The 22,619-nt window shown below is 41.6% G+C and overlaps 1 long non-coding RNA gene across 1 annotated transcript; it reads right to left on the minus strand.

Annotated features, from left to right (window-relative positions):
- Positions 1-473: 473 nt before the first annotated feature.
- LOC115462712 lies at positions 474-22,413 on the minus strand. Its single transcript, XR_003940928.1, has 3 exons — positions 22,315-22,413; positions 15,558-15,560; positions 474-486 (listed from the first exon to the last, which is right to left on the minus strand). It is a non-coding gene; the product is annotated as an uncharacterized LOC115462712 (long non-coding RNA).
- Between the last annotated feature and the right edge of the window lie 206 nt (positions 22,414-22,619).

Genomic DNA, 22,619 nt, shown 5'->3' on the forward strand with positions numbered 1-22,619 from the left:
CGCGGCTTTCAGGATCTCTTGTCTCCGCAGCTTCCTAGCACAGATAATTTCTATGGAGAGCACAGACTTGCTATCTATAGTATGTCAATTTTTTGGTGATACATCTCCCAACTCTTGTGAACACACTGGTTGAAAATCATTAGTATAGTGTCAAATAAATCAGACATACAGATTTAGAGAGTAAGTTATTAATGTGAACTATCATTACAACTGTAACAGGAACAATGATTCCAACAGCAGACACTGTCTCAACCCACAAGCAAGACAAAGAAATCCACAAAGGTGGTCTTCTCAACTTGCAGATGTCCCTGCTTCCTCCTACTATACATCTCATGGTGAATTGACAAATAAGCTTCAAATTATGCAGCAGAAACAGTCATCATCAAGCAAGATATAGTCACAATGGTAATTTAGCCTTTGGTTTGAAGTCTCCAAGCTTCCTGTGTCTCATTAAAACATCCAAAATATATAACTTAGTGCATCTGCCTGATAAATATGCAAATGAAGGCCAATGTAGCAAATCCCTGCTTCTCTGATCTAAGCACAGCAACAGTTACTGAGCTCTCAACAGTCCTTTGCTGTAGCAAACAAACCTCATTATTTTAAAGAAATAATGCTGTCCTCGTTTTCCTGTTTTAAAAGGGCTGAAATCTACCTCTACCACCTGCAAGCAATGTTTTTTTTTCTAATCTTTCCTTATACTTTCACTAGTGCCTAAGGCTAATCAACTGATGGCCCATAAGCCTCTGACAGACCCTTCTCATAGGATAGTTTTACTCTAACAATTCAGCACTATCCCACCCCCACCCCCATGGGCTCTCAAAGCACTGGTGGGAAAAAAGAAACTTCACCAAGTTTCCAAATTTCCATTTTTACCACTACAATTAATTTTATACCTCCGTACCATGAGAAATAGTCTCTTCCTCCAGGTCTGTATAATCCATGTACTCAGTCTCAAGTTAAGGCTCATTGGCTTTGTTCTTAGTATCTTCTGTTTTCATAAGGCTAGACTCATCTGACAGATTCTCAGAACTAGGCTGAATTCCAAACTCTGCAGACTAGCTGGAGCTATTATTTACTGACTGCGGAGCCAGAGAAAGTCTGCTTTTCCATAGCTCCTCATCTCTTCTAAATTCCTATTGGGGCTGCTCTTAGATGGCTTATGTCTAGTTCTCCTTCCATTTCTAATCTGGGCAGGGATTTCCTCCTTTACTTGGGTCACAGTCTTGTCAGTAGAGTCTGCTCCAGTGGCGTAGCAAGGGCGCAGCAGTGGGGGCGGTCCACCCTGGGTGCATGCTGCTGGAGGGTACAGAGAGCAGCCGCACGCCAGTCGGCTCCGCTGGTTCCCTGCTCTCTCTGCCCTGGAACAGGTTACTTCCTGTTCTGGGGCAGAGGGAGCAGGGAGCCAGTGGAGCCAACAGGCGCACGGCTGCTCTCTGCACCCTCCAGCAGCCAAGAGTGCACCCGGGGGGGTTCTTGATGCACCGGGGAGGGGGGTGTCATTGCGCCGGGGGGGTGTCGTGCTCCACCCTGGGGGGACGGGCGCCACTGCACCCGGGGGAGGGGGTGCGTAGCGGCGATCCGCCCCGGGTGGCAGCCGACCTAGGATCGCCACTGGTCTGCTCTTCTCCTGACAGGATCCTCCAAGCCTGGATCTTGGTTCTGGGGCATGACACTGTCTATTTGGTTATTACAAGATGTATTATTTTACTGTTAACTCCAGTTACTAAACTGTGTTAAACAGTTAATGCAGGATTTTCAGCACGGTAGACCATGGCATAAGCCCAAACTACTCTCTTCTGTACTAAAATCCCGCATTAGCTGCCTATTATGAGAATGGATGGGATCTGTGTATGACATGGGTGGGCAGAGATGTGGCCAGTGGTGATAGCTTGTGCATGGGTCAGTACCATATACTAGCTGTCATGACTGCTAATGGTGCATTTACCATTAAAACTAGAGGAGGCAGAAACTGCAGATGCACTCATAGGCGTAGTTTGACTGTTTCATTTGGGGGGGGGCAAAGGATGGGGTGGAGCATATTAGCATATTCATTTGCATATATACATATGCAAATGAATATGCTAATACGGAGGAAGGAAGGAAGGAAGGGAAAAAAAGCTGGCTTTTTTTGGGAATACAAGGTAGGGAAAGTTTATCACAAAAAATATATCAAAATCTACACTTTCCTTGCATTAGAATGATACAAAAAATCAGTGTATTGTAATATATACCTTAAAATGTCCCTGTAATAAAATCTACGTAGGACAGACATCCCGGAGGCTAATTACACGATTAATTGAACATAGAAGTGCAATACATATTGAAAAAATTGGTTCACCATTGGTTACACATTGTAAACAAAAAGCGCATGAATTTAAAGATTTTAAATGTGTTATTTTGCAATGTATCCATAGATCTCCGAGAGGAGGAGATATCCGCCGCCTGTTGCTGCAATTTGAGCAAAGGTGGATTTATCGTCTGCAATCTTTAGAACCTGTAGGGCTCAACTCAAAAGTTGAATGGTGCCATTTCTTTTAAAACTGTTATAAATGGCAGTACACCTTTAAATATCTTTTAGTACTGCTATCTAGTGATAGGTTGCTTCATGGCATAGCGTCTGACGTCACTAAATATAGATCAGAGCCATTTTGAAGCAATCGCAATGCTGAATGCAGGAGACTACCGCTACAGCGGCTTTCATGTGAGTGGGCAAGTTTGATTAAATCAGTTGGATATTGTTTTGCTACCACAGTGATGAATGGCTTGGAGCGCCATAGGAAGAAAGATTGAAGTCTTCTCACGCTATAGATAAGTGTTTATTTTACACTTTGTTCTAATATTCTGTGAAGCAACAATTAGTCCTAATATTTTGTGAAGCAACAATAGAAAGGAACTATTATCTTTGTCACTGTTGATTAAAACATTAGAAAACTTTTTTGGGGGGGTTTTTTCAGAGCCAATGATGAACAGAGGATCAATTTAAGATCCGTTTTAGCTCCAGTAGACAGACATATTGTCCAGGAGCTCTGTGAGGCTCTTTTTCCTCCTTATTAGAAATCCAGCACAATACACTGATTTTTTGTATCATTCTAATGCAAGGAAAGTGTAGATTTTGATATATTTTTTTGGGAATAACCATAATGAATATGTATGAGATATCAAGCCAGCTCTTTCTCCCTTCCTTCTTTCCTTCTTCCACTCCAGTAGTATTTCCCCACCCCCTTTCCCATACCATGCCAGTGTTGACCTTAGAAATGCATAAGCTCTATATGTAGATCCTTCAAGAGGTAGTGTGTCATGATTTACGCTCTACACCCTTTCTGATGTTTTGGTGCCACCTCAGTAAAGCCAACACACAATCTCTCCACTGCAACACACTATACACAAACTTGTGCAAAAACACACTCATAACCTTACTAAACCATAACAGCACTAATTCCAAGGACAGGACGAGCTGCAACCTTATGCGTGAAAAGGCAGAACTGTAATTACACCAGGCTCTAAAACACCAATACACTACCTCGTGAAAAACACATGACACAACAGACATGACACAAGGAACTAGAAAGTAAAAAATATGAAGGCAAAATACTGAACTGGAAAGTTAACTCAAGAAGTCAGACTCAGCATGCAGCAATACCAGAAAAATTGAAACTTACATGCAAAATTTCACAGAAAGCTGACATATTCCAATTAATAAATTTTGAATAAAATACTTTTTTCTACCTTTGTTGTCTGATCATTTAGTTTTTCTATTTGCTTTGGTCCCAGTGTCTTCTGTTTTATGCAGTGTCTTCTTTCCATTTGATATTCCATTTAATAGATTCAAAATTAAATACTTTTTTGTACCTTTGTTGTCTGGACATTTTACTGTTCAATCATGCTGGTTCCAGTTTCCTCTTTTCCTGTCTTTCTGCTAATTCTCCTTCAACTGCTTGCTGTCCATTTGTCTTTTCTCTTCTCTCCTGTCTTATTCCATTCCTTCACTACACCTACCTTTGACACATTATTTCTTTTTTAGCTCTTTCCTCTCTGATCACTTAAATTTCATCCTCGTCCTCATCCTTCTCCTTTTTAGTTTTCAGCTATCAAATTCCATTTCCTTCTCTCACCCACTAGCTGCCCCATTCCTCTTCTCAGTCCTTCCTCCAACCTTCCATTTCCTTTCATCTTTAATCAACTCTCCATTACCACATTTCTGCCCCCCCCCCATCACTATCATCCTCTCATTTGTTTCCTTCCCACCTCCCCTTTGGCATCTCCCAAATAGTTCCACCATTTGCAGCATCTTCCTCCCTCCAACCTTCTAGCCCAGCACGCCTGCTCCCTTTCTCCCATTGTAGCCTAATATCTCCCTGTCCCTTCCACACACACATCCACACCCCAGTATCTTCCAGCCCCCCCTTCCTGTGGTCCAGCATTTCTTCCTCTCTCTCTCCCCTCCCTCCAATTGTCCAGCATTTCTCCCTCACTCCCTTCTGTCCCTGGATCCACAATCTCCCTCTTTTTCTCTTTCCCCTCTAATGTATATCTATCCCTCTCTCTCATCCATCCCCATGTACAACCTCTCTTCCCTCCTTCTTCTCTCCCACTGCCCACATCACTCTCAGTATCTCCCTTCCTTGCACCCTGGGCCCAACATCTATCTCTTTCGTTCTCTTCCTTCCCCTTTTAGCATCTCTCCCATCCCCATACAGCATCTCTCTCTGTCTCCCTCCCTCCCACTTCCATGTTCCAACATTTCCCCTTTTCTCTTGCTGTCCCTCCCTCCTCCTCCACATCCAGTATTATTTCTCCCTCTCTCTCCCCCATGCATCTCCCCCCACCAACATTCCCCACCTCTCTCGCTCACCTCTACCTAGCATTACCCCATCACCCCAACAGTGCTCCTGTGACTGTCTCTCCCTGTCTCCCTGCCACCAGCCAGTATGCTGCCTCGGTCTTCCCCGCCGGTGTTGCCTCGGTCTCTGACTCCCTGCAGCATTTTTGTCCGTCGCCGTCAGCGCTGCCATTCATTCTCACAGGCAGCCTCGTTCCCGCTCCCCTTTGCCGCTTCCACTCCTCCGACCGGCTCTCTCTGATGCACTTCCTGTTTAACAGGAAGTGCATCAGAGAGAGCCGGAGGACGCGGCAAAGGGGAGCGGGAACGAGGCTGCCTGTGAGAATGAATGGCAGCGCTGACGGCGACGGACAAAAATGCTGCAGGGAGTCAGAGACCGAGGCAGCGCCGGCGGGGAAGACACAATTAAGCCCCGCCAGTTCGCCGGTGCGACTCGTTTGGGGGGGCAATGCCCCCCCTCGCCCCCCCAATCTACGCCCATGGATGCACTAATACTCCAGTAGCATGGCCACTGGCAAACTGTTGGAGGATCTCGACACTCCAAGCCCCTTACTCAGATATCCAGCTCTGTACACCCCTCAATGTCACAATATCATCTCCCAAACTCTCTTCAAACTCCCTGATGTCAAAATCTTACCCCATGAACATTCCTTGACACTCCCAAAGCCATATCCCAAGTTCCTCAACAGATTCTGATACCCTTGAAGCCATAATTCAACTCTCTAATTGATCCATGAAATCACAAAGCAAACCCCCGGCAAGAAAATCCCAACCTCCAAACCCTACCCTGTCCCCATCCCCATAATCCACCTCGGACCTAGGGTCATCATTGGTAGTTCAGTGTGACCCAAGCATCAGTGGTCACTCTCTGCTGCCACCTAAGTTGCTACCATCTTTAAAAATGTTGCCTCCCTAGAGGCATTCTTCCAGTATTACCTTAGTAAGTACTGTTGTAGTATCACAAGAGTACAATATCAAAACTTAGGTTGACTGGGATCTGATAATCGAGACAGATAAGTAAATATTAGGATTGGTCAGGGATTATTTTTGTTTTTGATTCATTGTTTGACACTTTCCTAGGTATCCTTCTTAATTCATTTTCAAGTTTCCCTTTGAGGAGTATTAATGAAGTATCGCAGAAACTGTTGACACATTTTTTTGAAAAGTTGATTTGAAAGAAATCAAAGTTGTAAAAATAAATTTAAATCCAATAAATTCTACTAGTGGAGGTTTTTTAATGACCAATGGTAGGATTATTGCTCATCTTGCAAATGAAAATCTTATTTTTTTCCCCACAGATACATAATGGACATTAAATGTGCAATAAAAAAATAAACAAGTCAACTGATGAAGGCTTTGTGTTTTGAGATTTCTTTTCTCCACTAATCCAGATTTAGTTGATTGTGTTTCATATCCCTAATATTCAATGTCAGGTTATGCATGGCTCCTAGCATTGAATATCCAGATATCAGCAATCACCCGGAAGTTAACTGGGCACCAGCCAATATTCAGACTGAGGGAATATAGCCATTTTCAAAACAAAAATCTCTTTTTTTTCAAAAATGGATATTTGCTATCTTTTTGGTCCACTTTTTGAAAAAAAAAAAAACCCCCACAAAAAGCACAAAATCAAGCTATTGGGATGTAGGAGGAACCAGCATTCTTAGCAGACTGGCCACACAGACATCCCAGGACAGCAGTGGAGCACCTTAGGGAGCACTGTAGTAGACTTCAAATAAATGGTCCCAAGTACACATCTCACTGCTGTTCCCTTATCTTGTCTGCTGAGCTCACCAAAACCCACCCAAAACCCACTATCCCCAACTGTACATCACTACAATAGCCCTTATGGGTGAAGGGGGTACATATATTTGGGTAGAGTGGGTTTCTGGTGAGTTTTGGAGGGTTCACAGTTTCCACCACAAGTGTAACAGTAAGGGAATGTAAGGGCCTGGTTCCACCTGTCAGAAATGCACTGCACCCACCACTAGACTACTCAAGGGATCTGCATTCTGCTCTAATGGACCTGAGTATATCATCCAAGGTTGGTATAGAGGCTGGTAAGTAACATTTTTAATTGCATTTTGGGAGGTAGAAAAGGTTAGTAACAATTGGAGGAGTAAGGAAAGGTCATCACTGATTCACACCAGTAGTTATTTGGTCATTTAGAGCACTTTTTGTGGTATATTTGTAATAGGGTTAAAAATAAAATAAAAGTGTTTTTACCAGATGTGTGGAGCTGCTTGTGGCTTTTCGGGGCTGCAGAGGCAGTCTGGGGCATTTCTGGATCCTTTTGGGGTTCTGGAGGAGGTCTGAGGCCAGTTCAATTTTTTTTTCTCTAATTATGAGACCCTTCTAGGGGGTACAGGATACTCCTGGCCCATTTTGGGACATTTTTTAGGGGTTGATCTGGTGGAAGGTGGAAGGCTTGCAGCAGGAGTTGTTTGTGACCAGCCCTAATGGCTGGCTGGCTGGCTTCAAGTGAGGGGAAGGCAGAGAGCATTACTGGGTAATTACAAGTTTGCACATGCTCAGTAAGGCTCTGAGTAGGCCTGAAATCGAGGCCTGGACAGGGCCTTGGAGAAAATTAATTAATTAAATTATTTTTGTTAGTAAGGGCATTTGGGGGTCCTATTTGGGTGAATTATGGGGATCTGACCAAAATAAATATTAATTAAATTTTTTTTCTGGGGAGAACACAGTTTTAAGGGACTGCGGATCTTTGGGGCCGCGTTTTGGAATTATAATGGATATACACGATAGAGGGGAATTTTACGTTTTTTTAAATAACTGTCAGGAAAATTAATTATTTAGTAGACTTTTAAGAAAAATGTGGCACAGACGGAGAATAATGTATTTTTGAAAAATAAGATCATTGGGGTATGTAGAAAGATGTGCTACCCCAGCTCAGTGAGTGGGAATTGTGTGGCATTTACAGTCACTAAAATATTGGAGAAAAAGGTTTTCCTCCATTATAGTCAATGGGATTTTCTGTTTCCAAAATGGAACTGACTCCAATGAATTCCAGGTTCCATGTTGGCTGGAAAAACTGTAACACTTGTGTAAGGGCTTCTGATTGGCTTAAGAGAGGTAGATGATGTCATAAAATTCTAGTTTCTATGACTACACCTTGGGTTTACTAAAGGAAAAAAGGGAAGTTGTGTTTTAAGAAAGGAGAAGAAAAAAAAACAACCCTGCACTGGTAGGGCTAGCCTGCTGAGAGGGTGTTTTTCAGGGCAAACAGAAATATAAGTTATTTTCTGTTTGGAAGGGACCGGGGTGGTGAAACTACTTTTAAAAGGGAGTTTGAGACTTGCATTGATAGGAAAAGGGTGCTGAGGGAGGTTCTAACTAACTTTTGTCTGGGAAAAGGCAGAGGGAGACATTTGGGAAAACAGGCACTAGGGCTTGGCCTGGAACTAGGATGACTCAGGAGAAGACCTGCTAACCCACAGACACTTTCACTTCAGAATCTAAGCCAATAATAGGAAATTCTGAAAGGTGAAAATTAGGGCTGTGTCAGAGTTAGCAGAAGCAGTGCCTAAGCTCCTGTTCAGGGAGTCGCTGTTGTCAAAGCTCCTGTTCCTGTGTGGTGATTCCGGTTCCAGCGACGCAGAGAGGGAGATCCTGAGAAAGGTTCAATTCCAGATCAAGAGTGAGGGCCACGCTTTGGAAGTGACCGAGAGGAAGATGAGGATGTTGATTGTTAAATATTGTTTTTTTTTTTATTGCACACATAGTTTAATTTTGAACCACTTGGAATTTTGAGTTTTACACTCCAGACAAACTAGAAGTAAGGATGCATTTCACTTACCCGGGATAAAAAGGATCCTGTTGTTTATTTTCCTTTAACCTGTGGGAAAAGAATACAAATTTTATTTTTAAAAAAACCCTGTTTTTGACAGAGGTAATATAGAAGTGAAGCTAATGACAATTAAAGCACTTATCTGACAAGTTTCTGCTGAGCGGGAGGACTTTTGGTTCTGTGGACTCTCAAATTCCTAGAAGGAAAGTAATAGAAATGCTATAGTAGAGTAAAACTGTAAGAGTTAAAGTATATAACTTGAAATTAACTTTGAAGTGAATGTAAAAAAAATGTGTAATATTACATTTTTGTCACTGAATTTAGACTAAAAGGTTGAAGTATGCTGGAAATAAATTTTTTTTAATGAGAAGTTTAATTAACCTCAAGTGAGGTTGATTTTTAGAGAAAGCATTGTCTTGTTAAAAATGTTAGAAGAGGAACTTTAAAGAGAAAGAAAAGTTTGTTATCTAAATAAATAAACTATAAATAAAATTTGTTGACATAAATAAAAGGAAAAGATTACTTATCTGATACAATGTGGTTCATTGCTTTACTCCTGTGAGGTACAACCCGCACTCTGAGAAATAGACACTGTTTATTTTAATAAACTTTTATTTAATTATTTTATTTATGGTATAAGGATGGTAGTGCAGAGTGGAAGTATGTTCGGTCTCAGGGTGAACCAACTTGCCCCCGACCATTGTGACCAACAGTGTATTTTCGCTATCTGGAGACCAAACAGCGCTACATATTCATTTATAAAACAGGTCTAGACCAAAATATCCAACTTTCTTGCCCAAGGTTACTACATGCCTCTGAATTAGCTCAGGTGTCTTTCTGGGTTAACAGCACCATAAGTCTGTTAGATGACATTTCAAAGCCAGCATTGAAGATGGAAAATAAGCTAAAGTTTGAATTACAGTGGATATATTATGGTCCCCAATATGACCTTTTCTTTTTAATAGCCGGAGGAAGGTTATTCTATTGATAAGTTGCTCTGAATAACAATTAACTAATTGTTATTTATAACTACCTTCTTAATATATGGAAATGTTAACATATTACATCTTGAGAATGAAAGTTATGACCCTAGGTCAATTGTTCAATCATACTATCCATATTTTCCCTTCCTCAGAGCATTACAGGGCAGTTTACAATAAAATAAAATAAAAACAACTCAAAAAAGAAAAGAACACCAATGCTAATAGGAAAGCATCACATACACAACAAACAACAAGCAAACACACAAGTTACAACTCAACCATCAATTCAGTCAAAGCAAAAACAGATCAGTGAATCTGAGGTCCTCCATCAGCACTAGCCATCGCCTCCCCCAATGCCTTCCAAAAAGGGAAATGTTTTAAGTGTTGCTTGAAGTTTAGGATAAGACAATTCAAGCCATGCATAGGAGGAAAAGCATTCCATATAAATGGTGAACTACATTAAAAAGCACAATTCCTAGTTGCTTCTAACATAGCAATCCTAGCAGAAGGAATTTGCAAATGAAAATCATTAAGACAACGAAGAATCCATGAAGGCACATAGGGAACAGAGAGAGCAGCAAGATATGCAGGAGTATCATTATGCAGTGCCTTAAATGTAAGAACTAGAATCTTAAATTTCATCTGGTAAACCAGTGGAAAAAATGGACTAACATTCTGATCATTTTACATGAGTAAGAGCACAAATAGCTGCATTTTGCACTGTTTGAAGCCTTTGCAAAACTGAAACAGTTAAACCAGAATAAATAAGTTACAGTAATCTAAACAGGATGAAATAAGTGCATAAAGAAGAGTCTGTTAACAGGAAGCATGTCAAGTTAGGGTAGTCTAGTACTCCTCACCGGCCTCCCACTTAGCCACCTATCCCCCCTTCAGTCCATCCAGAACTCTGCCGCACGTCTAATCTTCCGCCTTGACCGATATACTCATATCACCCCTCTCCTCAAGTCACTTCACTGGCTTCCGATCAGATACCGCATACAGTTCAAGCTTCTCCTACTAACCTACAAATGCACTCGATCTGCAGCCCCTCATTACCTCTCTACCCTCATCTCCCCTTATGTCCCTACCCGTAACCTCTGCTCTCAAGACACATCCCTCCTTTCAGTACCCTTCTCCACCACCACCAACTCTAGGTTCCGCCCTTTCTGCCTCGCCTCACCCCATGCTTGGAACAAACTCCCTGAGCACATACGCCAGGCCCCCTCCCTACCCATCTTCAAATCATTGCTCAAAGCCCACCTCTTCAATGTCGCTTTCGGCACCTAATCACAACACCTCTACTCAGGAAATCGAGACTACCCCAACTTGACATTTCGTCCTTTAGATTGTAAGCTGTTCTGAGCAGGGACCATCCTTAGTTATTAATTTGTACAGCGCTGCGTAACCCTAGTAGTGCTCTAGAAATGTTAAGTAGTAGTAGTAGTAGTAAGTATCAAAAAAATGGTGGACCAATATGAAATTGATGAAGAAAAAAAAAAAAGTCTTTACTATTTGTAAAGTCTCCAACCTACATGCTAGACGTGGTTGAACTATCACCAAGAAATGCAAATCCAAAAACTAGAAGCTGTTATTCCACCTACCCAACTTCAGAAACACAATCTACAAATCCATCTACATGGCAGTATTTGGTTACCTGGGATCCAAATGGTGGAACTCAATACCCAAAGTCATACATAACATAACAAACTATCTTCAATTCAGAAAACACTTATAAACATATCTCTTCAAGAAATTCTATGAATAACTTTCAGTGCCACATCTTTCCAAGTGTTTCCTATGCTCCATACTACCTGTAACTACTAACATAACAGTGTAACTCCTCCAATAACAAATGTAATATAAAAGTGTAACTCCTCCAAAACTAATCTTTGTAAACCACATTAAACCAAAACCTTGTTTTTGGATAATTGTGGGATATGAGAATGAACAAATAAAGAAAGAAAGAAGCCTTTACTAGCTTCACAATATGTTCTTTAAAATTCAATTCTTGAGGAATTACAACCCCAAGATACCAAAATGAACTAACTAATTTAATTGTCTGGTTCTCTATTTGAGGGGCAGAAAATTTACCAGTAATCCATATTGCGACTGTTTTCTCCAAGTTAAGGATGACGATTCTCCTTAAACCAGGAAGAAATCAGAGACGAAGCTGAATTTAAGTTAGCAAGGTCAGGACATAAAGTACATAAGTACATAAGTAATGCCATACTGGGAAAAGACCAAGGGTCCATCGAGCCGAGCATCTTGTCCACGACAGTGGCCAATCCAGGCCAAGGGCACCTGGCAAGCTTCCCAAACGTACAAACATTCTATACATGTTATTCCTGGGATTTTGGATTTTTCCAAGTCCGTTTAGTAGCGGTTTATGGACTTGTCCTTTAGGAAACCGTCCAACCCTTTTTTAAACTCTGCTAAGCTAACCGCCTTCACCACATTTTCCGGCAATGAATTCCAGAGTTTAATTACACGTTGGGTGAAGAAAAATTTTCTCCGATTTGTTTTAAATTTACTACACTGTAGTTTAATCCCCAGCCCCCTAGTCCTAGTATTTTTGGAAAGCGTGAACAGACGCTTCACATCCACCTGTTCCACTCCACTCATTATTTTATATACCTCTATCATGTCTCCCCTCAGCCGTCTCTTCTCCAAGCTGAATAGCCCTGGCCTCCTTAGTCTTTCTTCATAGGGAAGTCGTCCCATCCCCGCTATCATTTTAGTCGCCCTTCGCTGCACCTTTTCCAATTCTACTATATCTTTCTTGAGATGCGGCGACCAGAATTGAACACAATACTCAAGGTGCGGTCGCACCATGGAGCGATACAACAGCATTATAACATCCTCACACCTGTTTTCCATACCTTTCCTAATAATACCCAACATTCTATTCGTTTTCCTAGCCGCAGCAGCACACTGAGCAGAAGGTTTCAGTGTGTTATCGACGACGACACCCAGATCCCTTTCTTGGTCCGTAACTCCTAACGTGGAACCTTGCATGACGTAGCTATAATTCGGGTTCTTTTTTCCCACATGCATCACCTTGCACTTGCTCACATTAAACTTCATCTGCCATTTAGCCGCCCAGTCTCCCAGTCTCGTAAGGTCCTCTTGTAATTTTTCACAATCCTGTCGCAAGTTAACGACTTTGAATAACTTTGTGTCATCAGCAAATTTAATTACCTCGCTAGTTACTCCCATCTCTAAATCATTTATAAATATATTAAAAAGCAGCGGTCCTAGCACAGACCCCTGAGGAACCCCACTAACTACCCTTCTCCATTGTGAATACTGCCCATTTAACCCCACTCTCTGTTTCCTATCCTTCAACCAGTTTTTAATCCACAATAGGACATTTCCTCCTATCCCATGACCCTCCAATTTCCTCTGTAGCCTTTCATGAGGTACCTTGTCAAACGCCTTTTGAAAATCCAGATACACAATATCAACCAGTTCCCCTTTGTCCACATGTTTGTTTACTCCTTCAAAGAATTGAAGTAAATTGGTCAGGCAAGATTTCCCCACACAAAAGCCGTGCTGACTCGGTCTCAGTAATCCATGTCCTCGGATGCGCTCTGTAATTTTGTTTTTAATAATAGCCTCTACCATTTTCCCCGGCACCGACATCAGACTCACCAGTCTATAATTTCCTGGATCTCCCCTGGAGCCTTTTTTAAAAATGGGCGTTACATTGGCCACCCTCCAATCTTCCAGTACCACGCTCGATTTTAAGGATAAGTTGCATATCACTAGCAGTAGCTCCGCAAGCTCATTTTTCAGTTCTATCAGTACTCTAGGATGAATACCATCCGGTCCAGGTGATTTGCTACTCTTCAGTTTGCCGACCTGCCCCATTACGTCCTCCAGGTTTACCGTGAAGTCAGTAAGTTTCTCCGACTCGTCCGCTTGAAATACCATTTCCGACACCGGTATCCCACCCAAATCTTCCTCGGTGAAGACCGAAGCAAAGAATTCATTCAGTCTCTCCGCTACGTCTAGTATGAAAACAAGTAAAATATCATCAGCATAATAACATGCACGCAGACCTTGTTTCTGTATAATGGTAACAAGGGGGGTTAATAAACAAATAGAATAGTAAAGGAGATAAAGTCTAGCATGTAGGTTGGAGACTTTCCAAATAGTAAAGACTTGTTTTTATTTTTTTCTTCATCAATTTCATATTGGTCAACCATTTCTTGATACTTCCTGTTAACAGTCTGTTCTCTGTGCACTTATTTCATCCTTTTTTAGTCTCTCTTACCCTTTCCCTTTTTCTTCTTACCCTGTTGCTTCTATCCTATTTTATGCAATTGTAATTGTATAACAACTGGTCTGGTGATAGCCTTATCAGTACATTGTAAGCCACTTTGAGTCTGCATACATGTGAAAAAAGTGGGGTATAAATGTGCATCAATAAATAAATAAAACTGACCAGTACTGTCATGTCAACTCTGGATGTATCAACTAAGGCCAGTGCTGGGTTGGCTTGTACGGTCTGAGTCCCACATATAGCAATCTGGCTGAGGATGGGCTATATAGAGCATCGATGGAAACTCCAGTAATTGGGAAGGTGAGGACAGTGTCAGGTATACTTTTACGGTCTGTGTACCGCAAATGACAAGACAGATTGAGAGAGGTTGGAGTGGGCTTTCCCAGCAACACTAGTAGTTGGACAATAAGGACAGAGCCAGGCGGAATAATATGGTCTATGTCCCGGAAACCACAAAGAAATACAATAATCAATTATATAATATCATGTTCATTGTTGATTTAGTCTTGAATTGAGAATGAACGGACCATTCAAGTCTTTTTCTGCCATCACTTACTATGTTACAATCAATGGATAGTCCTTCACAAGTGAGTTAACCTGTCAGGACCCTCTCCTGTCCAGTTAAATTGCTTTGGGCATTGACCCTAGGGGCGTAGCCAAATGGCCAATTTTGGGTGGGCCTGAGCCCAAGGTGGATGGGCATGGAATTTGTCTCTCCCCCCCCCCCCGGCTCTACCCCTTTCCCACCCACCCACCCACCTGCCAACCCAAAATATTAAATACCTGAGATGGTAGGGATCCCTAAACCCCATCCCAGCTGGCAATTTCCTCCTCTTCAGGCAGCCAACGCTGGGCTAAACGGCAGCTGACAGCGCTTGTTTTGAGCTGCCGCTGCCACTGCCACTGCCACCAGCAGGCTACTACTACTACTACTATTTAGCATTTCTATAGCGCTACAAGGCGTACGCAGCGCTGCACAAACATAGAAGAAAGACAGTCCCTGCTTAAAGAGCTTACAATCTAATAGACAAAAAATAAAGTAAGCAAATCAAATCAATTAATGTGTACAGGAAGGAGGACAGGAGGGTAGGTGGAGGCGAGTAGTTACAAATGGTTACGAGTCAAAAGCAATGTTAACGAGGTGGGCTTTCAGTCTAGATTTAAAGGTGGCCAAGGATGGGGCAAGACGTAGGGGCTCAGGAAGTTTATTCCAGGCGTAGGGTGCAGCGAGACAGAAGGCGCGAAGTCTGGAGTTGACAGTAGCGGAGAAGGGAACAGATAAGAAGGATTTATCCATGGAGCGGAGTGCACGGGAAGGGGTGTAGGGAAGGACGAGTGTGGAGAGATACTGGGGAGCAGCAGAGTGACTACATTTATAGGCTATGTTTAGCGGTTAAATAGGCTGCATAAATAGCAAGCCTGTCTTTAATTGCTAAATAACTGGATAAAAATGAAACGGATATTCAATATTGGTCACCAGATACAGCCTGGGATTGAATATCTGGGTTTAGCACTAGCAGTGGACAGAAACACTGCTCATCACCAGCTGAATATTGGGGGTAGGGGGAGTGAGTGGGACGTAAGCAAAATATCATATATTCTGACTCATACTTCCAACATAGAGTAATTCATCTATCTGACCCCCTGCATTGAGAAAAAAAAGGTCAAACAGTTATAAAAGCCTTCTAGGGCAGTAGTGTAGCTACAGGTGGGCCTGGGTGGGCCGGAGCCCACCCATCTTGGACTCAGGCTATGCATGCATGAACACTGAGCATATGTAGCAGGGCCAATGTCGGCATCAGCTCGAGGCAAGTCCTGCCAGCTGCTTTTTGGAAGAGGAGGAAATCTTCAACTGGCAAGGTTTAGGGATCTCGGTCAGCCACAGTAACAGTGCCACAATTTTCGGTGGGCCTGAGTCCAAGATGGAATATCCTCAGTTAGGTGCTAAAATGCTATTTTAGCATCTTAACAAGTGAAACCATTTAACTATTCCTGGATAGTTAAATACCTTTGAATATCAGACCCTGTCTTAATAGTGACTTAGAGTTGCAATCATGTATAAATATATTTATTTATTTATGCATTCTTATATCCCACTGTTATCCAAAAGCAAGTTTCTGTTCAAAATGGCTTACAATTTGTCATCTGGTTAAATTCGTTGAATCCAGCCTTACAGTTCACAAGTGAGAGTTCTACATCAAACATTCATTTTTTGGACGTTGATATAAAATTAACAGCAGGTGTTTTTCAAACAACTGTTTTTTAAAAATCTACAGACAAAAACACCATGTTACAGTATAACAGCTGTCAACCCAGATCATTAAAGGACAGCCTACCTTTTTCACAGTTCTTGAGGTATAGGAGAATTTGTTCAGCTGACAGCCTCTTTAAACAACAGGCTAAAGGATTGGCCCATGCTTTGCATCAAAGAGGCTATCCGGCACATGTATTGAAGAGATCATTCACCAGGGCAAAATACAACAATAGATCTTTATTGTTATCCAACAACGCGAAATCTGGTAATGAAAACAGAAACTGCAAGCACACGTTTGTTGTAAAATATCAGAAGGGTGGGGAAGAGGTGGCTAAGTTGATTCGAAGAAATTGGGACATTGTACAACAACATTCTTTGTTTAATAAATCTGAGTTGCAGATAGCTTTCTCGAGGGAACGTAATCTAAGGGAATTATTATGCCCGGCAGATATTGTTCCCAGAATGAAAGCTAGGGATGGAACTCACACAAAGTGTGGATCATGTTCGTTTTGCGATATAATGATTGAAGGGGACAGTTTCCGCAACCCAGTGGATAATAAAATGTACAAATTGAGACATCTCACTACTTGCAAGACGGATCATGTGATATATTCTCTCAAATGCCCGTGTGAGAAATTATACATTGGCAAGACTGACAGGAGTTTGAAAAAAAGACTGAGCGAACATAAGTCCTGTATAAACTCTTTGAAATTAGGGGCTCCGTTAGTTTCTCACTGTAGAGAATTTAATCACAGTTTCGGGCATTTTCAATGTTTAGTGATAGATCATGTGCAAGAACACATCAGGGGCGGAGATCGTAGTAAACTGTTATTACAAGCAGAACAAAGATGGATCCACAGATTAAAAACTTTGGAACCTTTGGGTTTGAATTCGACTTTACAATGGGGAGCATTCCTATAAATTTATTATTCAATATGAATTTACATTTCAACTTAAAGTTTTCAACAGAAATTTTTCAACATAATAGTGTGTTGCCCTTTAAAAGATTTAGTTAAGCTGTCAGTGTGAGTCATCAGTGAGGTAGGTGACGTACTAGTTTGTGATTGGATAAAGGTTCCTTTAATTCCTCATCGAGTTCAGGTGAGGACGCCGAGAATTTTTTCAGAAGATACAATTTCTTCAGAAGACAGAAGATTCAGATTGATGATAAAGGCAAGATGACATGACTTGCTCTTGAGGGACGATTATGATATAAGTTTATGAGAGCTCTATACGGTATTTATTATCGCAGTTAGACGTGATAAAGCATGTAACTACAAAGATTTATTTTGACTTTTCTTGCTTTGATCCAGTGGTCATGGCACAGTATTCTAGGTGTGAGCAGGTTCCCTGATGAAGACATTCGAAACGGGACCGTAGGAACCAGTGCATTACCCAGTAGAAATTGGATCTAGCGCCTCATCAAGAAGAAATTGGCACAGCATTGAGAAAAAACATTCGGCAATATTGGGCAAGATAAGTGAATCAGTTCCATGCTTTTGTTGAGATGTTTAACAGTTTTCAAGTCTTAAAAAGACACTTATATGATTTAATATTAAGGACATTGTAATTAAAATTGAAACAAAAAAAGAAAAACACAAAAAATTGAGGGTTTTTGAGTCAGTGATGACTTTTTCTACGAGCTATACAATGAACACCTATGTGTAAAAATAGCCGTAGCAGTTGAGACTTTTCCCTCATTTGCAACAAAATATCTGCTATAGGTGTAATTACAATGTACAGTAAAATTACACTAATGTTTTGCAGTTGTAAGTTAAGAGGACTTGTTGGCTTGTATGGTTAGTTATAGAATTTGTTTGAAAAGGTGTGTTTTCAGTTCTTTTCTGAATTTGAGATAGTTATAGAATGATGTTTCTTGTGGCTTTTGGTATGGAGTTCCACCATTTTGATCCTAGGTAGCTGAATTCTGCTGTGCATGTGGTTCTGTGCATTAAGTTTCTGCAGTTGGGTAGGTGACATTAACTTGTGGTTTCTGGGCTTGTGTTCCTATCATGTCTTGTATGTATCCAGGTGCATTCCAAATAGTATTTGAAAATGAGGCTGCTGGCTTTGAATATTAGTCTTGCTTTGATTGGCAACCAGTGTAGTGATCTGAGTAGTGGAGTAGCTTTTTCATATTTCGATTTTTTTTTAAATCAGTCTGGTTGCTGTGTTTTGGATTGTTTGTAGTGATTTTAGTGTGTTTTCCTTACACCCTCTGAATGCCGCATTGCAGTAATCTAATTTATATAGTATTGTTGATTGTACCATTATCCAAAATGATTGTTTGGGAAAATAGCTTCTTATCTATCTTAGTTTCCAAAGGGTTCTGAAGTATTTTGATGTTACTGCTGATATTTGATTGTCCATTGATAGTATTTTCAGTTGTGTTTCGATTTGGTATGTTTGTTTGTTGATTGTGAAATTTTGTTGAGTTGTGGTGTTGTGTGGACTGGATAGTACCATTAATTTGTTTTTTTTTCTCTGTTTAGTTTGAGTTTAAAGGTTGTTGCCCAGTTTTCCATAAGGTCCAGGTCTGTTTTGACTTTGTCCAGTATTTCTGTGATGCTGTTGTTGAATGGTTACATCATCTGCATATATGAAGGGATTGAGGCCCATTATCTCTAGTTTTTTGCTGAGTGGTGCCATCATTATATTGAATAAAATTGGTGATATTACCCCACATTCAGGTTTCCATGAAGCTGATATCTGATTTGACATTTTTACAATGTAGGATCTGGCTCATAGGAATCTGTTGAACCATGCTGCTATTGCACCACATATTCCCCATATTGTTGAGTAGGGTCATTAGTGTTGTGTGGTCTACTTAGTTCAATGCGTTTGACATGTTGAATTGTAGTAGTAAGATATTCTGTCCTTGGCATATTAGGCTTCTGGACTTCGTTATCAGGGTGGTTATGACTGTATCAGTGCTGTGTTGTAGTCTGAAACCTGATTGGGAGTTGTATTGAGAATTGTGTCAGGTGTTCCATTAGTTGCTGTGCTACTAGGCCCTCCATTGTTTTGGTCAGTAATGGTATTGAGGCCACTGGCCTATAGTTTATGATATTGTTGATCTTGCTGGTTGGGGTTTTGGGGATTGGTGTGAGAACAATGTGGCCTTTATCAGTTGGGAATTGGCCTTTTTTGAAAGCACGTATACAATATGATTGGTGGGGCACTTTCAGAACCATTCCGGTGGGTCTTTCATCGTATAGTTTGGGCAATTGTCTAGCATGCAGTATGCTTGTGCATATTCTGTCAGCAATGAGTGGAGGAGTGGCCTAGTGGTTAGGGTGGTGGACTTTGGTCCTGAGGAACTGAGTTTGATTCCTACTTCAGGTACAGGCAGCTCCTTGTGACTCTGGGCAAGTCACTTAACCCTCCATTGCCCCATGTAAGCCGCATTGAGCCTGCCATGAGTGGGAAAGCGCAGGGTACAAATGTAACAACAAAAAAAATAATAAAAATGTCTTTACTGTTTTTAAGCTGGGTTTTCAAAGTGTAAAAGCAGAGAAGTAGCGTGATCAACAGGACTCTTCCAAAGAATCAGGGAGACGTAATAAAGAAGCGGGGTCTTTATTCACCTTCAGTATTGAATAAAGACCTCACTTCTTTATTATTTCTTCCTGATTCTTTGGAAGAGTCCTGTTGATCATGTTACTTCTCTGCTTTTACATTGTCCTTTCCATAGTGGATCTTGTTTCTCTATCTCGGTGGTTGTTCTGTTTTGAAGGTAGATCATATTCTGTCTGCCATGGTGTTGGTGTCATTTGTTTCACAGTCTTGTAAAAAGTCTAGTATGGATGTTTGGGGGGGGGGGGGGGTAGGTCTGTTCTTGTCTTTGTTATTTCTAGTTCAAAATATTGTGCGAGCTCACCTGCTGTAGGTACATTTTCTGTTGATGCTAGTATATCTTGGGGTTTTCATTAGGTTGTTCATCAGTTCGAATTCTTTTTCATGTTGTTCTGTTCTGGGTTAACATGTGCTGTTATAGTTTGCTTTTGCTTTCTTTATCTTGTGTGTGTATTTTCTTATGGCTTTTCTCCAAGTAGTTTTGTTTGTGTCAGTTTTGTTTTTGTCCCATGTTCTTTCGAGTTTCCTACAAAGTCTTTTCATTTGTAATAACTCAACATTGAACCAGTATCATGGTTGTTTTTTATTTCGTTTTTAAGTGGTGCTATTTCATTTATTATCATTTTGCTTGTTTTATCCCATTTTCTCATGAAGTGGATGTCCTTGGGAGGTATGTTGCTGTATTCCTTCATCTCTATTGTCCAGAAGATTTGATTGTCCACCTTCCCTCTGATTGTGTATGTGTTCTGTTTTTTCCATTCTTTCCATTTTCTTTCCATAGTAGTGTGAAATTGAGCTTGCTGTGGTCTGTCCATGATACTTCTTCCCACTTGTGGTTTCCTAATATGTGATTGTTGAAAATCTATGTGCTAGTATGTCTAGTATGTGGCCTTTTATGTGAGTTGAGAAGTGAAACTGTTGATAATAGATACGTTTCTGGATATGCCATTTTGGCTGTCTGTTGAGTTTAATAAATTTTGCTAGCAAGGATTTTTTTCCCTGTCAGTGTGCTTATTGCCAGCCTAACAGAAAATGAATTTGCGACCTGGGATATCTGTACTTAACTCCAAAGGCTCTGCAGATTCTGAGTTTTGTCTTTGAGATAGGACACCTCCTTATACCTATACCGGTCTTACTATTATTAATAATACAATTGCATTGATGAGAGGTCCAGTCATGAAGCATCAGTTGGCTGGGATGAGAGATTGGGGCCCTGTGTTTAAGCTGCATGATGGCCCCAGTAAATTAGAAGAACAAAAACCTCCGCACAGATAAAACCAAAGCAAATAGTCACAGCGAAGGAGACGAGATAGATGATGATAAAAAACTTCTGTTGGACTCAGTTCACAGCAAAAGTTTATTGCTAAAACCTGGACTCGACACGAGTCGTGTTTCTGCCACTCCGGCCTGTCTCAGGAGTCCCTAAACAGTAGCTTTAATGTCCAAGTGATTATAGCTCCTCCATAAAAGTCCCAGCACCTTTAATGTCCCAAAAGAAAACAGCAAATAGATGGCTTTTGCCCCCTTAGTTTCCTGGCTTCCCTCAGAGAGTGTGTTTACCTTCAGTGGGCCAGGAAGTGAAACACTTAAAAGTCAATTCCTCTTCCTCTGCAGGGTCATTCAGTAAGTCTTTAGAAACAAATAAACATAAGGAATTGACTTGCCTACTCCCAGGCCTTTTCTTCCTTCCCGTCTCAAGGATAGGGATATTTCCTTCCCGCCAACGGGAGATTTATCAGAGTCCTGACATATTCTGTCTCCAGGTCAGGGGCGTAGCCACGGGTGGGCCTGGGTGGACCCAGGCCCACCCACTTTTGCCCAAGGCCCACCCAGGAATGGTGCATTCGATGTCCCCAACCAATACCGCATCCCTAGCTGGTTCGCTCCCTTTCCTCCGCTCCCACTCCCCTCCGGCGAGTCCTTCAATTCTGTTTTTTTTAATGTCCTTTTGCCGCGGTGCTTCCAAGTTCCAGCTTAAGATTATTAGTGTGCACTTGCACTACATGTCACCGATTCGCACACATACATGCCAACTTCAGCGTTCGCTCTTCCGCATCCCGCCCTCTCCGATGCAACTTCCTGTTAGGGCAGGAAGCACGCGGCAGAGGGAAGCCCATGTCTGTGAATCGCTGGTAGCGCAGCATGCCAGTACTAAGAAGCACTGCGGCAGAAGCAGGGAGGAAAAAAACTGAAGTGCCGGACTCACGGAACAAGGTGGGAGCCCACAAGACAACAAGAACCACAAGCAGAAAAATAGGAGAGTACGTCTTCACTACCTTGCAGATGAAGATTGTCTGGTTCCATACAGCAGTGGCGGGTAGGAAGATGTGCATTTTTTTTGTGGCGGCTGCTGTGGTGGGAGGGTGGGTGGGGGGTGGGGGGGTGAAGAAGAGATGAATCTTCAGGCCCACCCTCCTTGGGCTCAGGCCCACCTCAAATCAGCCCTCTGGCTACGCTACTGCTCCAGGTACAACTGACTCTTCCTTCTAGCAGTCCCTTGAGAGGCCTTGCCCCTCCCCTAGTCTTTTCTCTCCCATTCAAAGAAACATGTCTTTAAAGTTTCCTAACACAATTTCTTTCATATATCAACCACTTAAAGCAAAAGGGGTTTAGGGAGACACCCCTTTTCTTTTTCCTCTCTCCAACCTCTCACCAGTCACATTTTATAACACACTGGTTCCTCCCTAAAGGGAAACAAGGGATAAATGGGCTGATTAAACATACCTCTAACACTGGGTTAGGGCTAGTGATGCATCAGGTAAACCTACTTCCATCTGTTCAGGCTCCCCTTCAAAGGGAAATGGGACTTGATATACTGCCTTTCTGAGGTTTTTGCAACTACATTCAAAGCGGTTTACATATATGAAGGTACT

Source organism: Microcaecilia unicolor, chromosome 2, assembly GCF_901765095.1.
Source record: "Microcaecilia unicolor chromosome 2, aMicUni1.1, whole genome shotgun sequence".
In the NCBI taxonomy this organism is placed as follows: domain Eukaryota; kingdom Metazoa; phylum Chordata; class Amphibia; order Gymnophiona; family Siphonopidae; genus Microcaecilia; species Microcaecilia unicolor.